Genomic DNA, 17728 nt, shown 5'->3' with positions numbered 1-17728 from the left:
GAAATTAACTAAATCAATTTTAAAAGCCTACTTTAAAGGATGGGAAACAATAACATATTAGAAACTACTTGCATATAGACTAATTCCTAACTATGTACTAGTGAGAAAAATATATTTTGTTCGTCATTACATTAGTTTGAAAAATAACTTGGGTACATTAGACAATATGTATTGACATCAAAGGCCAAATGTTAAATACATGCTTTATTAAACAAACAATGGGTACTTGATAACAAGGTATACTAAACTTAAAATGTGTAGGTCACGACTAGACTAATTAATAGTGTACCTAACAAAATGTTTATTATTGGCTAAAATAATAATAGCCAACGACATGATCTACAACTCTTTTTCTTTCCTTGAATTTGAAATGTTGCATTAGACAATTGCCCTAATTTTTGTATTGAGCATTGATCAACTTTAAAAACACAAATCATTCACATCTTGCATTCACAATAGTGTCATGAGATCAAATACCATCTAATCCATAAATTTCCCTTGCATACTCATTCTAAATTTATGCCCACATATAGAATAATATGTATGTAATCCTTTAAAGACAGAGAGATTTGTCCCCAATACATACACATAATTCTTATTCACTTTGTTGTTCTTATCATTAGTGTATAAACATATTTTTCATATTAAAATAAATCAAAGAAATTTTAATACATTTTCTTTCTCAACTATTAATAATATCAAACGAATAAACTTTCATAAAAGAACTCGAAATAAAACATTTCTATTGTAATTTTGATAGTATCTTCTCAAATAGATCATTACAATATCCATTGAATCTTTCAATATAATTAGTGACTTATAAAATTACTATTTATTCAAATTTTAAAATTGATGTTCATATTTACTATCAATGATTGCTTTTACGTAGGAATTAGTTTATCTCAAGTTTCAACTTAAAAGAATGAAATGTGAAAAACTGAAGGTAGAAATGCCAGTTGAAAAACAATTGCAACGGAGAAAATAAAAGCAAATGGAAAGACAATCAGATATTTGAAAAAACATTCTTGTTCGTACTCCACTAACGGCTATCTGGTATGGGAGAGCCAAAAAGCGATCGAACCGTTGGCCATGAATGGGAAAAACCGGGAGTTATGGAAATGGAAGAAATATCTTTATTAATCTTTCTCTTCATTAATCAATTTTGATCTCTGTTTATTCAATTGTTCCTATTCACATCTGGTCTTTGGAGAAGGCAAACTTACTTGTACTCGGAAAAGTGTGGAGATGAGAAGCCATGGCTAGGATGCCCTAAAGAGGTCTGAGATTATTATACTTTAAATATTTTCTTGACTGTTTTTCCTTTCAATGCATAGTGTTTTATACGTTTGTTGCATGTTTTGCAGGGCCTTTTTGGGGAGTATAAGCGATTAATCTGCACACGATGCGAATTGCCCTGTTTTTATTGCGAAACCTCCTAAAAAGTGAGAAAGAGCCCTAAAAATACCAAAGGCTGTGCAGTACGGCTTCAAATTAAATTTTGTGTGTATTGTCTTGTATAGGTATCTGGCATTTTCTTTGAAACAGAATCTCTTGTTAGGGCTGTTTACTAATTTGTAAATTTGTATTGTTCAATATATCTGAAGCTCATGGATTTTTCCTAATTTACAGAGAGAAATCGAAGAGGCGGAGCTGAGCTGAGGAACGGGAAAAGCAGCAGAATTCTTCAATTTCCAGGCAATGTGTATCGGTTTTTTTAATTTTTATTATTTCATATTTCTTGGACTAGCTCAACGCAATTGGTAAATTTTATTTATATCATTTTCTTTATACTTTCTGCCAGGCGTTTTGATATGTCTGAATAAATTTTGGTGTAAAAAATTACTTATAATGCTTCTAAAATTAGGATTTCCATTGAGACATTTTTTCTATTTACCTCAATTAATTCAATCCGGTGCCTCCTCCTGATTCGCATTTAAGCTTTAGGAGTCCCCCGTTGTCCATTTTTATTATCCTCAATTTCCTTCTCCCTCATTCATCTAGGTTTCTCCCTTAATAAGTACTAGCGTAAGAAAGTTAGGGCTTCAGAGAATAGGAAGATTTCCAGGTGCTCCTTGACAGGTCATCACCATCAGATTGAATTGTAATTACTATCCACTAATATGGAACAGGGCATTTTTCTACAGTGTAGATAATGAATTAACCTTTAGAAACCTCTGGCTATTTTTAATAATAATAGTCTAAAGATGGAACAGGGCACCTTCTTTCAGCTAAAATATAGAACAGGGCATTTGTATGGATTTTATACAAGTAATCTCTAATTAACATTTAATGAACTTTAAGGGTATGTATTTTATATAATTAATCTCTAATTAACATTTAATGAACTTTAAGGGTATGGATTGTCTATCTTTGTCATCCTTAATTCTCTTAAAACTCATCCAGTAGTCTTGTTTATTTAGTTCCAATTTTTCCAAAAGTAGTGACATAAACCTTAGGAATCTTGGAGGAAGAGAAAATGAGTGCTTCAGAGAATAAGGAGGATTTTAAGGGCTCATTAGATTAATTGGTTGTTATTTTATTTTTTAAATTTTTTTTTTTCCAAAACTTGATCATTAGATTAATTGTTATTACTATCCACTCTCATGGAATAGGATATAGATAATTATTCTTAACCGAATCTTTGATATTTTTTCTAGATTTTAGATAATTAATCTTAAGTGAACTTTTGATTTGTTTTTATAATAATATTTAAAATAGGTGTATAGATTTCTTTGGACCTATTCATTTGAAATATTATAAAATAAATAGCAAAATTTCATTAAAGTTGGATAAGTTCCAAGACACCCCACTATAAAGGCGCTGTTATGAATTTTCTAATATTGATGGATAGTTTTATTTTATTTTTCATAGTTCACGTAATTAAATCATTTTTCTAAAAACAAACATGCAAGATTCATATTGCGAAGATGTCATTAATGCAAGTTTGATTTACATTAACATGATAGGCGTTGTGACCTTTTTTCCAAATTTAAGGTGCAGTTTCATGGAGGGGGGCTTCCTAAAAAAATTCAGCAGGTATTCTAAAGATTTTTGGGTGGTCCCATGAATTTTGTATTGGAGTTATTTTAAAAAGTTTAAGCTAGCAATGGTCTCATTATTTTTATTTTTATTTTAACATATTCAATTCACTTACTAAATAAATAACAATATTTAAAAAATATATATTGATACAAATTGAAAATTGGTATATGATTGACAAGTGGAACAATTTCTAGCCAACCCTCTTTTCCACCAGCTTAAATCTACACCCTAAAAAGTAGGGCTGCTACATTTGAGGAGAAGATTCCAATTAATTCGTTAACTTTTTTTTCTTCATAGAACCACCCACTCCGCAAAGATTTTTTAGGCATATTTAAAAAGGGAAGCAGTCCTATGGATTTATATGTGAATCTATTTTTAAAATTAGCGCCTAAATTCAAGGAAGATGATTGTCTCGTGAATTTTGAAAATAAAAAATATATATTTCTTCATAAATTTGTTTAGTAGTATTATTTCATTTTTGGTGGGAAAATGAAGAGTAGGATTGACAAATGGCAGAAATCTTCCCTAAGCTGGGGGGGCTAAATCCAGCACCACCCCATTTTCCCCTGCTCAAATTGAAAGGGCTAAAAATCTGCAGTTCCTATTTTGTAGGAAAGATTCTAATTAAAGTTTTCGAGCCACCCGCTCCACAAAAATAGAGCCTAAGCCCCTCCAATAGGACCCCTGCCTTAGCTAGTCATTGTTGTTGTTCCAGTTATAGAATTCAAATATATGAGAAATCGGTGCTACTGAACTTATTGGTTGAAACTTGACATTATCAATTTTACCATTTTTGAAATTTGCCTCTTATTCAATAAAAGAATGATTGCAAAACGATTTTCCCTTATAAGACTGTTTTAGATGATTGTGTATTGGAAACTTAATAGCAGATCGACAATAATATGTCTGTGAAATTTTATAATCTATCTTTTACTACTTTCAAAAATATTACATTTTTAAAATTTAATGGCACTACAAAAAATTTTCAACAAATTTGCATATTTTCCTTAACTTTCAACTCTTAGAGATTTCGTCATACACTTGGTAGGACAACAGAATAAGCAATATTTTTGAGTTTTACAATGTGGAGCAGTTGTGAATTCCAACAATCTCACAAATAATTTGTAACCAAGAACCAACCCATAAACACTTGATCAAACAGTTGTCATATCAGTAGCTGTAACAATAGTGAAATTAATACAATTCTTATCTCTCAGCTGAATTAGAAGATGTTCGAATGACATTTTAGCATTATGGTTAGAAAATCCAAGAAAATGGAACAAACAATCTTTCTTAGATTTTATGCAATAAAAGTAGAATCTGATTACATGTATCTTACTTCCTTTTTTTCAGATTTGAATCGTTATTGTTGAGAGTCTCAAACTTTGATTTAAATAACCAATGACCTGCCTATAGCTGATTACATGATATTAGATGTTCCAGATTTGCAATTATCTCTTGATGAAAGTAGTATGAAGCTAGTATGGGGCTAGTATGTAGGTAGTGTGAAGGTAGTACAAAGGTAGTATAGAGCTAGTACAACGATAATATGAAGCTAGTAGAGAGGTAGTACAAAGCTACCAAATGTCATTGAAGGAAAATGAGGTGTATGGAGTTGACATTGGTCGTCATACGAGTGAGGACAAGTATGTGGGTGTCTATGGGCAATAGCTAAAGGGTAAACTATTTTGTTTACCCCTACTGTTATGCCTAGCCATGTACTGCCTACCTACTGTCGTCGGTGCATCTGATATCCCCTTGTCATTTTACACATGGAGAAGTAGTTGGTGTCTCTGACATACGATCAGCTCAACTTACCAAGCACGTGGTTGAGCTTTTTGGCATTCCTTCTGGTTTTATGACTCACTTGGAATAAGATATCAAAAACATTTAATTTCACCAGAGAAAAGAAACGTATCAAATAAAATTTTATTTTACCACATGGTATCCTATGCTCTTTTTCACAAGAAAAAATAAATAAGCTTGCCTAATTTTGATTTTAAATTTCTTAATTTTAAGAAGTGGAATCTCTCCTAGTCCCTTTCGTTTGGCATCCTCACATCAGCTTACATTCATTTATTCGTTATTCATTCTTCACTTGACTCACAAAAATTATTTCTCCATAGCTTGGTGCCACTTATTAAATATTTTAATAGAATAGCAACAATTGTCCTATTCTAATGTTTGAGGCCCTTGACTGTAGATGCCCTGCTGTGAAGTTATCCGCGAAGTAATCATCCCCCTGCAGTGAACATGCAAGTAAAGTATGGAGAAGTTGTAATCAGTCCGTACCTACACCACAAGATAGATTATGATCCACAAGACAGTTCATACATGATTTGTTTGACAGAATGTCTGGTACCGTTTTTGCTTTGTTTTATTCAAATACGACTTAGTATTGTTTATTCATATATTGTTTAATATTGTTTTCAATCATGGACCCCCCCACCTAATCCAGCAACATTACAACAGATTGTTGACCACTTGGCATTATTAGAGAAGGATAATGCAGCTCTCAAAGGCACAACTCTTTCTCTCTCAACAATTTCCCAAGGTCTCTTAGTGCAACTCTAGAAGTTTGAATCAGTGAATCAAATTCTCCAGGATACTATTCACTCCCTATCTTAATCATTAAATGACTTGAACCAGCAGGTTGTAGCTAATTCTTCTCGCATCCAAGACCTTTATGAAACTTTTACCACATAAACGGTAGGTATTACAAAAGATATCAGCTCCATTATTGAAGACTTCGGAGACATTGGAAACCTCAAGGATAAGCAGATCGAACTTGTTAAAAAACAATCATCTCTTTTGACTGAAACAAAGAAGAAAATTAAAACTTGGGCCTCTACTTGGAAAAACTCCAGCACTACGACTCTACCAGTGGTTGAAAAAATTATCCAAGAGAAGTTGGCAGAAGACCGAGTTAGGCGCTTCAGGGAACTCAACCTTTGGGTTAGAGGTCTTCCTTTGTCCTCAATTGATCCTCTCCCCATAGGCTACTCATTTCTCAACGAGCACTGGGTATTTCAGATGTTACATTAGACAGAGCATGGTTTGGACACGATGGCACCCTTTTTCTTAGGTTTCTCTCACTGGTTGATCGACTACAAGCTCTTAGGGCAAAGAAGAAGCTCTTCCTTCTTCCCACAAAGATATTTCTTGATGAGGACCTCACAAAATCACAGGTAGCTAAACTAAAGCACTCTAGGAGTCTTGTGGTAGAAGCAAGGAGTAACGGGAAATGGGCAGTTATAAGGAATCTAAAGGCAGTTATTCGTGACTCACCTCCCAAGGGTTGGGATGAGAGACATACCCAAGCCAAATGACAGTCTGAGAATCAACAGTTTGGCAAGTCTAAGCCCTCCATTGGCTCTTTGCTTGTCAACTGTTGGAATGGCAATGGTTCCCTATGGTCTTTGGCAGGCTTACTTCATGATGTAGTTGGGGATGCTGATTTGTTAGCTATTACTGAGACTCATGAGAGTCCTGCTCGGCCCCTTCCAGGTTACACAGGGTATCAGTGGCTTTCAGTTTGCAAAGAGGAGGTCCGAGCTTCGAGTGGTGTGCGTGGTTCTGGTGGAGTTGCTTGTTTGATTAGAGATGATCTGTTCAGTAATACCACATTGGTTCTTTCTAACACTTATGCAATATTTATGTGGATCTGAGTTGGAGGTACCAGTCACCGCAGAAAGATATCTTCATTGCTGTTTGTTACTTCCTCCCGCCTACCTCACCTTATGCCATTCGTAGTGTTGAGGATGGGAACCCTTTTTCAAACCTTTTTGAGAGCATCTCCAAGTTTGGGGCTATGGGCGACATCAGCATCTTAGGAGATTTTAATGCATGGACTAAAGATCTCCAGACCCCCCAATATGACTGTGGGTCCGATTTGATTTGTACTGTGCTATTGCTATCAAGATTTAACTGTGTGATTTTGAGTCAAACTCATTGACCCATGTTTCATGAGTAGTGATTCAACATGAATCCATCTCTCATGAGGATAAATGGAACACTTAGCACTCATTGGATCTAGGTGATGCTCACAGGGGTGAAGCACTGGGACTTCCCTGTGAGCATCACCTAGATCCAATGAGTGCTAAGTGTTCCATTTATCCTCATGAGAGATGGATTCATGTTGAATCACTACTCATGAAACATGGGTCAATGAATTTGACTCAAAATCACATAGTTAAATCCTGATGGCAATATCACAATTTGACTTACTGTGGAAATTATCTCCTACTTATCAATTGATTTGTACTACTGAGAGGGATCTTACTAGTATGGGGCTTCAGCATTTATTCAATGATCACAGTGGACCTCTAACCTGTTATGGTCGCCACCTTCTCCAGCTCTGTGAGTCCTCCAACTTGGTGATTTTGAATGGCCTCTCTTGTTTCTCGAGTTTTCATCTTTTTACATGTTGGCCTCATAGTGGGGGTGCGAGCGTGGTGGATTACATCCTCGTTGTTAATATCATGAGAAGATTTTCTGGAGTTTGATTGTGTCACAATTTTTTTGTGACACAATCAAACTCCAAAAAATCTTCTCATGATATTACTAATGGATTGTGGAAATCAGATGACATTAATCCTCGTTGTTGATTGCTTCCTCCCCTTCATCCAAAATTTTACTATCTCCGGTCTTCTTTCTTCCCACCCTTTATCACCCATCTCTACTCACCTTGCCCGGTTCTGCCCCCACACTCATTTCTATTTCAAGGATAGTGATCAAGACCTCTTCAATTTCCATTGAGAAGATTCCTCCACCCAGCTAGCTTCACGGATCACAATTAGGTGTCCACCATGTTTCATTCACTAGCTACCGCGATTTGGGAGTCAGCTCTCCTCTTTATCCCTCACCGCTCCATTTCCAGCACTCACAGATTGGCTCAACAAAATACTTGTCCCATGAATCAGTGGTTTGATGATGATTGTAAAACTTTCCACCACTCCTTGCGCTTGGCTTTTGATACTTATTCCCCCGCTTTCACCAATTTACGGCTCTCTTACAAACGCTTTCTTCGCCATAAGAAGCAATTATTTATTGCTTCACAAGGCAGATCCCTCTAAGACACGCTTATTCAGTATCCCAAGTTGTTTTGGTGCATCATGTTCTCCAGGCGTAGTCAACCCCAATCCACCCCCGACCTTCATCTCCTTGCTTCCCATATCTCCACATTGTATGACATCCCGGGTCAGCTCGCCCCCCTTCCCAGCTCGCTCCCCCATTCTCACTTATTCTCCACCTCCAACATTTACGAGGCCATCAGACTTATGAGATGTAACAGGGCAGCTGATGAGGAGGGTTTTCAGGCGGAGCTTTTCAAACTCAGTACCGCGATCTTGGGCCCTTATCTCTCTATGCTCTTTAATAGAGTGGTTTGTTTTGGTTTTTCGAACTCTTGGTCAAGACACATTATTCACTTGATCCATAAGTCTGGGCTAACCTCTGATCCCGGAAACTATAGGACCATCATGATTGGGCATACATTTGCCAAACTTTATGCTACAACTTTGAATACTATTTTATCCAGTGAGCTTAATAGGAGGAATTGCAGGGCTAAGGGTCAAGCGGGATTCAGGACAGACTACCAGACCATAGATCATATCTTTACACTATGAGCTATTATCGAGGAGGCTCGACATCACTCGAAGAAAGTCTACTGTTGTTTTGTGGATTTTTGTAAGGCTTTTGATTCCATCCCCAGAGCAGCCCTTTTTCAGAGACTGAGAGATATTGGTATTTCTGAGATCTTATTGATGACGATTATGAGGTTATATGAGACTATGATTGGTAGACTCAAGACCACAGAGGGCCTCTCTGATCCTATCCAGAGCACCATTGGGGTGAAGCAGGGCTGCCCTCTCTCGCCCACCTTGTTCAGGATCTACATTGATGAACTCGAGGCTTTTCTTAGTGACTCCTCGCTTCCAAGTGATGGTTGTCATCTACACCAGGTATTGATCTCCATCCTTCTCTTTGTTGATGATGTGATTCTTCTTGCTTCCTCTCCTGAGGGTCTTCAGAGGCTTTTAGATAGACTTGCATCTTTTTGTGATATGAGACAATTGGTTGTGAACCTTGAGAAGACTCGAGTTATGGTCTTCAATGGTCTGAAGACTTCACATCTCCATTTTCACTTCCAAGGTCGGGAAGTTGAGATTACATCATCTTACACATACCTTGGGGTTAAGTTTTCTGGATCTCGTTTCAGCTTGAGATCAGCTATTCAAACTCGGATCAGTAAAGGGTTGGGTTCCCTTGCCATGCTCGAGAGACAGTGCTTCAGACACCACTTTTAGGATACATCGTCTAAGCTATCCCTCCTAGATTCCTTAGTAAGACCCACTGTGCTCTATGGTTCGGTGGTTTGGGGTCCTCCTCTTTTAGACTCGGATTGGGCCATGATCGAGCATACCCAGATTATGCTCCTTTGTCGGATTATCAGATGTCACGGTTCTACCCCCCACAGTATTATTTTGGCCGAGTTCAATGCTCACCCATTCAGACTTGCAGCCATTTTTGACTTGATTTGGTTTCTCCACCGTCTTCGTGGCTTTGTTGACTCGGAGGAAGGCCAACATAGATACCCTTATTTAGCCTACTGCTCCTCAGTTGCTATTGCTGACGTCAATCTTGCCACTAGAGCCCGTGGTTGGTATGCTCAGGCTACTATCCTACTGTGTTCAATGGCGATCGACATTGATCATATTCCTCCCTACCAGTTGTCATTGGATGCCCCTGCTCATCTACTCCCTTCTCAGCAGGAGTTGAACGGGCATGTTAGACTTGATATTTACAGGAAGTATATCACACAGACTTGGGTGGATCCTCCAAGGGGACTACCTCCAAGGATGGCTTTCTACGTTGAGCACTCTGTGAGTACTTACATAGATAGTGGACTCACACCCTACGTATCTCCCTTGGCTCCTTTAGGGTGGGCTCACACAAACTTTGGATTCAGGTCGATCACCATATTGCTAGAGAGGATCGAGTGTGTACACTTTGTACCTTAGCAGAGGCAGAATCTGAGATTCATTTTCTTTTCAAATGCCCCATATACTACAAGATTAGAGGGAGATTTTATTGTCTGTTTAGAGATTGCAGATCCCTCTCAGATTTTTTCAGGTACATCGATCAGCATTGCATTGCACTCTATCTTCACGAGTCCTTACAGCTTCGTGACCATACTTTACAGCTTTCATTTCCTAGGAGTCAGACCTAGGCACAACTTATTACGACCTTCTTCTTCTCACCCTTAATTCTAGCTCGGGGTGTGAAGCGATCGTATAGTTTCCCTAACATGGGCTGTTCCAGATCAATGAGACCCCACATGGGAACTTTTTGCCAGCGACACTTCTCTCATGGCACTCAGCTTCATCACAGGGCTTCTGGTAGCCACACATATCAGTCACTATTGGACTTTTTCCCTGTGAAGACGGATACCTAATCTTTTCCATGATGTTTCCTGCTTTCTTCTTCTTTTGTTGTGCTTGTTCTTTTTTGGACATCGTTTGGTGCTCCGTTTGTCTGCTTTTTCCTTGTTGTAAGCTTCCAGTCCCATAGACCCACGTTATGGTCTTTTGTTGGACATTAATATATTTATCTTATCTATCTTATCTTATTGAAATGGCTATCGCTAGATGATGAGTAGTTTGAAGATTAGTTTGTTGGCATGCAAATTTTTTTTAAACCAATAGAATTGAATTGAAACCTTATTTTAGCTTGTATATTGTAGAGAACATTGTAATATAATTGTGAATTTTTAAATTAATCTTATAATTATTAGATTAATTTTTTAAATTTTGAACTAGTTTTAAATTGACTTAATTAATATTTTTTCAAACTTTTATATTAGATTTGAGATCATTTAACTGTACTCAATTTTATAATTATAAAGCATTAAAGATCAATCATATTTACTAAAGAGACATTTTGAATATTTAGATTGGATTACATTAAAATACATATTTTTACATACAATTTTAGAATATTTGTATAATTAATTCTTACAACCAAATTTCTAGAGCTTTATCTAAATGAACTTTGTAAAGTAGAAAAAGAAGAAGACAATTTATCAAATAAGGTGTGATTAATCTTATTCTTATAAACTTATTCTAAGTTATAAACTTATTCTTAGTATTAATCTTATTCTTAGTTATAAACTTAAAAAATATTATGTTTAAGAATTAGATTAAGGTTCAAGTTTTATATTATATTATATTTAAATGTAAAATATATTATATTTACCTTGATATTGCAACATAACATAAACCTATAGGTAATAAAGTTTTGTTAATAAATCAAAGGTTGTATTTCAAAGTTATTATACATGATTTTTTTTTTGATTTCAAGTTATCCCTTCCCCATTTAGACTTTTGTTGAAAAAGAATAATACATGCTAAATAGGCTATGATTCCAACTATACAAATTTATGAAATAACACGACCTAATGTTTTAATTATTAGCATTTAACACTTCTCCAATGTAGTTTTCAACCTTATAAGTGAATGTATAGTTGATTTGAAGTTATCATGTCTCTATTTAGACTTTCGTTGCAAATAAAATATTAATAGCTAAGTATACTATGATTCAAACGACACAACTTTATGAAATAAAAAGAGAATTTTTTTGAATTACTAAGATTGAATCTTAAATATTCCACTAACCTAGAATAGTCCATCTAGTAAAAAAGTTAAATATAATTACTTTTGAAGCGTTCTTTTGATTGTTAGCCCACTAACCTATAAGATAAATACCTTGGCTTGAGAACTTACAACTATGTATTTATAGATAGTCCTAGTTAACTAGAAAAGCATTTACAAGACATTTAAATTTTTAAATGAAGATATCAAGTAAATGCATTTGAAAACTTAGAAATTAAATCACTTCAACATTGTTGCATAACATCACTTGTTTCCTGACTCTATGTAATATTAGATTGGTAACGAAAAATGCAAGTTGATTAACCTCTAATAGAGAATTTATAAGTAAAATAGTCATTCAAACTACAAAAGAAAATTATAGTAAAACATAAAAGAAGATGACAAAATTATATTCTCTTTTCCCAAATAAGTTAAGGTCAAGAACATCCATAATTGTAATAAAAATCATTGTTATATGTTATATACAAAGTACCTATATAAATGATGAATATATTGTGAATTATCAAGCTACTCCATCGAAAATATCATTGTCAAAATGAGAGGTAATTAAACTTGCACATTGAATAAGTCTCTTTCCTTCCCACTCAACATTGTAGTATTAAATGTATTCTAAACTATCAAAACATTGGAAAATTTAGTAAAGTATATTGATTATTTGTAATAGTGTTGATGATAACTCCCCATGCTAATTTCATTAAAACTTGCATATAAACATATACTTTGGTTGTTAAAAAAATCTATAAAGTTAAGTTTTTAAATCGTAAGAAAAAACATTTAATAATGATTTTAACTTCACTAGTTTGCATTGCTTAAATTGTTCCTGGTAGTTGGTTAAAATCAATACAAAATGATAGCCCACATTGTCCACTATTCTTTTCACCATCTTAACTTGCAATGACATGTATAATTAATTAGTCAAGACAAATTAGTCATTCATTTACGAGTATAATATGTATTTAATATATTAGTAATATTGAAATTCTTAATTACCTGAAATCCTTTGTTCAAATGCTTGAGTGGAGATAACACCAATAGTTGATTATGGTTGAGTTTCACAAATTAAACATGCTAATTATTTGATTAAGTGTAGAAAGGAGGTTAGAAGCAACAAAGAATGACAATATATAATTAATGAATTAACATATTTAATCATTAAACATTACCATCTATAGTTTGCATTTCATCTATTGTTGATTAGTTCAAATCAATAAAGAAGGGTAGTCGACGTTGCCATGTATTCTCTGCATCCTTCAAAGCTACAATCAAATAATTTTACACATAAATAAGAGGAAGAATTATTATTATGAAAATTACTAAAACAAATTAAAATAAATGTACTAACCATGTTCCATGATAGTAGTTGGTTCTTCTTGTATGGCTATGCTTCAATGATGTAAGACCTTCGTTCTATGAGATATGGAAGGGAATTGAAACTCTTCCTACTCTATGGCTCTTTCATTTGATTCTTGATGAATTTCACTACGTCTTTGGAGAACAATATGTTTTTTATGTAGTTTGGTTGGACTAAACCATGGTGGTATTCATCTCATGGGCATGTTCTCAGTGCCAGGGAGAGTTGTAAACTTTGAAAGGGAAGACATAGATGCATGGAAATTTTTTTTAAATCTCCAAAAACATTTAGTAAATAGGGCTTTTGCCCTTCGTTCGATTTCTAGTTCTCATACTCCTCATTCAGGGTTTCTTGGTTCGTGGGGAAGGACTTTCGTAGATGTGGCTGCCTTCGAAGCCTGTATACATGGAGCTCTCCCTCATGTTGTTTCATTTGAGCCCTCTCATGTGACGCCTGTAAGTGCTTTAAAGCCTATTAAGGTTTCTCTTGACCCAGAATAAGTTGAAGATATTTTCCATACGACAGAAGAGCTTTCTTCTTTTGCTGCCATTTTTCACTTCTGGGGTTATTGGCTCTTTTTTATTGATCTACATGACTGGATCTCCAAGAATTAGGTGCCACTTATAGACAATAACGTCCACATCTTTCCATGTGTAAAAGGCTTTTGGATTTTGATCCACTTTCAAAGTCCTTTAACAAGTTCCCAATCTGGGTCTGGCTTCCAAATCTCCCTATACATCTTTGGCATGATTCGGTTTTTGAAACTATTGGGAATGCTATTGGTGATTTCTTATATGTGGATTCTGACACATTCGATATTTTCCACTCGACCTATGCACGTTTTCTTGTTGAGTTGGATGTTTCTAAGGGCCTCCCTGAGGTGATTTGCTTGGATTCTCCGAGGGGTTCTTGGACACAAATGTTGGATTTCAAAGGTATCCCCTTTCGTTGTAGGAATTGCCACTTGACTGGTCACATTGCTACTAGGTGTGTTGCTGGGAAGTCTAAATCAAGGTGACCACCTTCTTGGTGGTTAGGGGCCTCTTTTGAGCACTATACGATGAAACAATCCTTGGATACTTCTGTGGATTATGTGGCTAAGGTCTCTCCTGGTGTTCATTTGGAGTCGGTGGTAGAGGTGGTGGTCTCTACCCCTATTTCGGATGCTCTTCCAAAGAGCCAGTTGTCGTCTGATTCTCATAGGGAGATTGGTGTGGCTTCGGCGCCCCTCAGGTACCACTATTCTATTTCCTCTAAGGCTTGGTTGCTAAGGCTACAAAGATTGAGGATGGGTGGATAGCAGTTAAGAGTAAGAGATCTAAGCTTTTTGCTCCCCCTTTAGATATGAACCTTCAGTCGCATAAGGGAAACTTCAAATCAAAAGGAAAATCTTAAGTTCCCCTGTTTTGACTAGTTTTTTTGTGGTGGTAAGCAGGTTGTGGCACTGGCTCGCTGGTTACTGGTCTGGGAGGTTTTTCTAGTTGCATTGTTTTCCAGTCTATTTACTTTCCAGGTTCCAGTGTATTTTCTGGTTGCTTTTTCTAGACACATCTATTGGTTTCAGGTCCTAGTAAAACTTGGTTTAGATGTTCAGCTGGTTTCAGGTCCTTTTAAAACCTAGTAGGGCTTCATGGTATATCTTTCTTTTTGATGTAAAGGGTTTCGAGGCCCCTTCAAAACCTGTTTTTACCTTAATCTAAAACATTTAGTAAATATGAGCTTTACATCTCCTCCAGGTGGTAGATTTTGGAATAATAAATTCATATAATCCAAAGCACTTTGATACACATCATTGGAAGGACTTGACGAATTCCAACCATTTATACAAAAATAACAATTAAGTTAAATAAATGGAAAAAATAAATAGTTTAATTGAAAATTCATGGCATTGAGAGTTACCAATTCTTTGGTCTTGAACACTTCCAACTCCAATCACTTTTTGATCTTCTAACGGATTATATGAATTTGCACTTTGAATAATAATTTATTAAGCTTAAGAATCATAAAAAATCAATAATTATTTTTTACTATGAAAGATAAATAAACATTACCAATGATATTATTTTCATGACAAGAACTCTCTCCACCATTATTACCATGATCAACCGATGGAGTAACACCTTCTATAGTTCAATTCATTTTTTGTTAGTTCAAAGAAAACATAAACTTTGAAAATAAATCTATATAATAGTCAAATGCTAGAAGAAACTTACCAACAACTTGATCATTTTCATTTGCTTGGTTTCTTTTTAGAAGATCTAAAATCTTCAACACATGCTTACATGTGTTCCCTCTTTGTGACCATTGACAATCACACAAGTGCAAATCTGGTCCAAATTTTTTAACAATGTACCACTTCATAGGATCGGATTGACTTCTTATTTTGTATGTATTGGGAAGATTATAAGGATAGCAATCTAAATCTAGTATTGTTTTTTATCTCTCTAGTGTGGTTCTATATTATCTTTCTTTTTAAAAGTTAGTGACAAATCTAGATAACTGCAAATATCTTTTATTTTTATAAAATGGCTCTATCCTATGAAGAAGTGTATGGATAAGCCAATCCATTATCCTTGTACATTTTTTGGCACAATCACTTAAATAATGACTCTTGACATGGAAATGATAAGACTCTATAGATGCATTAGTTTCTTGATTGGTATGTGGGAAATTTCAAAAAAATTTTGCCCACATTGCTATACAAGAAAACATAAAAACATATTATTAACTAAAAATAATAAATTTAATCATGTAAATACAAATATACAAAAAAATGAAAGTACCGAGAAACTTACCAATACGGGTTTTATCATGGCACCAAGTTTTTAGAAAATAATCAATGAATGTTTTCTCTTCTTTGAACTCCTCCATGAATTGTTTGATTAAGTGAATGGTGGTACTTTCGTTATCACCCATTGCATGCATTATGTCGCCCAATCTATCAAACATGTTTGTTCCAACATCCCTATTGCTTGCGAACCTATATTAGAAAAGATAATATGAAGTTGCATACTCAAATAAGTGATGCTTGACATATTCTGATTAAATATTGACTCACCTGTACACATTTTTTAGCCATGCCCTACGCACATGCCAAATACATAAAAGCACTCGGCAATTAAAAGGTGATTTGTATACATTGCAAAAATTGATGAATAACATTTTAAGAAAATGAATGCAAAATTGTAGTTTATATCATAAATCATGACTAAAATTGAGTTAATTTTGGTTTAAATGTATAAATTAAGGCCAATAAAAACCTGATAGCTTCAATTTCTGCACTAGCATCATCTGTCATAAATGTGTTGACATGCCAATCATCTCTCAAATGTTTCCTCTATCTATAGATCACTGTTAACCATTCATTTATATCATCAACTCTACTTCTCAAAGATATTGCCCATGTAATAGGCACACCAGCCTCTTGTTCATAAAAAACAAGCAATGTATAAAACTCGTACTGCACATGAGTTCAACTTTAAAAAAATTAATTTATTGAAATAAAACAAATGAATGAGTAAAAAATAAAATCAATAAATATAGTTAACATTTCTATACTTACACCATATTTGTTTGTTGAAAATGTTGAATCCATTGCTATAATAGAGTTATATGAATGCTTGACCATCATTTCTCTCATCCAAGGTGTTTGGATGCCTACAATAAATGGAAAATCTCCCATGGTGTTTGGTGTTTTGTAAAAGAAGAAGTTATCTTTCTCTTCTATATGCCATAAACTAACACTTTTTGTGTCATCCTCATTTTTTTGTGATCGAAATGAGTGTACTCTTTTCCATGCATTTAATACATCTTTCCTTAGTAAACAAGCATCTCTCTTATTCATCATCTCTAGACTCCATTAGACCATGGTCTAAGTAATATTGCTCACAAATTGTGTCAATTCCAACACCCATCATTAATAAGGACTCAATATATGATTTACATTCATTTGATAGTCTCGGTGCAAAGCTAGTCCTTGGATCTCTAGAAGGGTCATTCTTTCCATGACAAAATTCACCATTAACATCTTGATGGGCAAATATATTATATGTGATAATAGCAACCTGTGGTCTACTATACATAACTCTAACATAAAAGTGGATTTGGCAACCCCTTTTTTGTATAAACTTTCACAGCCTTTTCATCTTTTTAGTGTCTTTAGGTTTTTTTCTATTATCCTTGGGCCCAAAAGCACAATGATATCTATTTAAGGACACACACACACACACACACACACACACACACACACACACATGACATGCTTAATTATATGAAAAAATTTAACCTTACCTTGAATACATTATGGTACTATGGTCAGTAGGGTTTTTCGATTTGGGCTTTCTATGAGCTTTACGTAGAAGTGTTGTCTCTATGTCATCCTACAATATACCTTCTCCTTTGATAAAGTGAGCAAGTCTCCCAAGAAGGATAGCAGCACATAAGTCAAGCTCCTAGATATTTTCATTTCTGATAGGTGTTCATTCAAGATCATTCATTGAAAAAAGATTTCTTTTTTTCGGAATGTCTTGGACATCTAAGCGAATGAGTGATTCCCATTTCAATCCCCTACTCATTCTGTACAATGTTTGGCTAATTAGTAACCCTTTATCTTGTTAAAACATGCATGAAAAATACATTTATTATATTATATCATAATATATAA

General features: G+C 34.9%; 1 long non-coding RNA gene across 2 annotated transcripts; it reads left to right on the top strand.

Annotated features, from left to right (window-relative positions):
- Positions 1-964: 964 nt before the first annotated feature.
- Positions 965-1876, top strand: LOC149536340 (uncharacterized). 2 transcript variants are annotated; one of them, XR_016357403.1, is made up of 3 exons: positions 965-1277; positions 1365-1442; positions 1630-1876. It is a non-coding gene; the product is annotated as an uncharacterized LOC149536340 (long non-coding RNA). The 2 variants fall into 2 exon arrangements; XR_016357402.1 differs by having other exon boundaries at positions 1365-1520.
- The last annotated feature ends 15852 nt before the right edge of the window (positions 1877-17728 follow it).

This window comes from Cupressus sempervirens, chromosome 10, assembly GCF_028749045.1.
Source record: "Cupressus sempervirens isolate cs-2001-9-10 chromosome 10, ASM2874904v1, whole genome shotgun sequence".
Taxonomy (NCBI): Eukaryota; Viridiplantae; Streptophyta; class Pinopsida; order Cupressales; family Cupressaceae; genus Cupressus; species Cupressus sempervirens.
The sequence above is the reverse complement of the archived record's forward strand: the minus strand, read 5'-3'. Positions and strand labels throughout refer to the sequence as shown.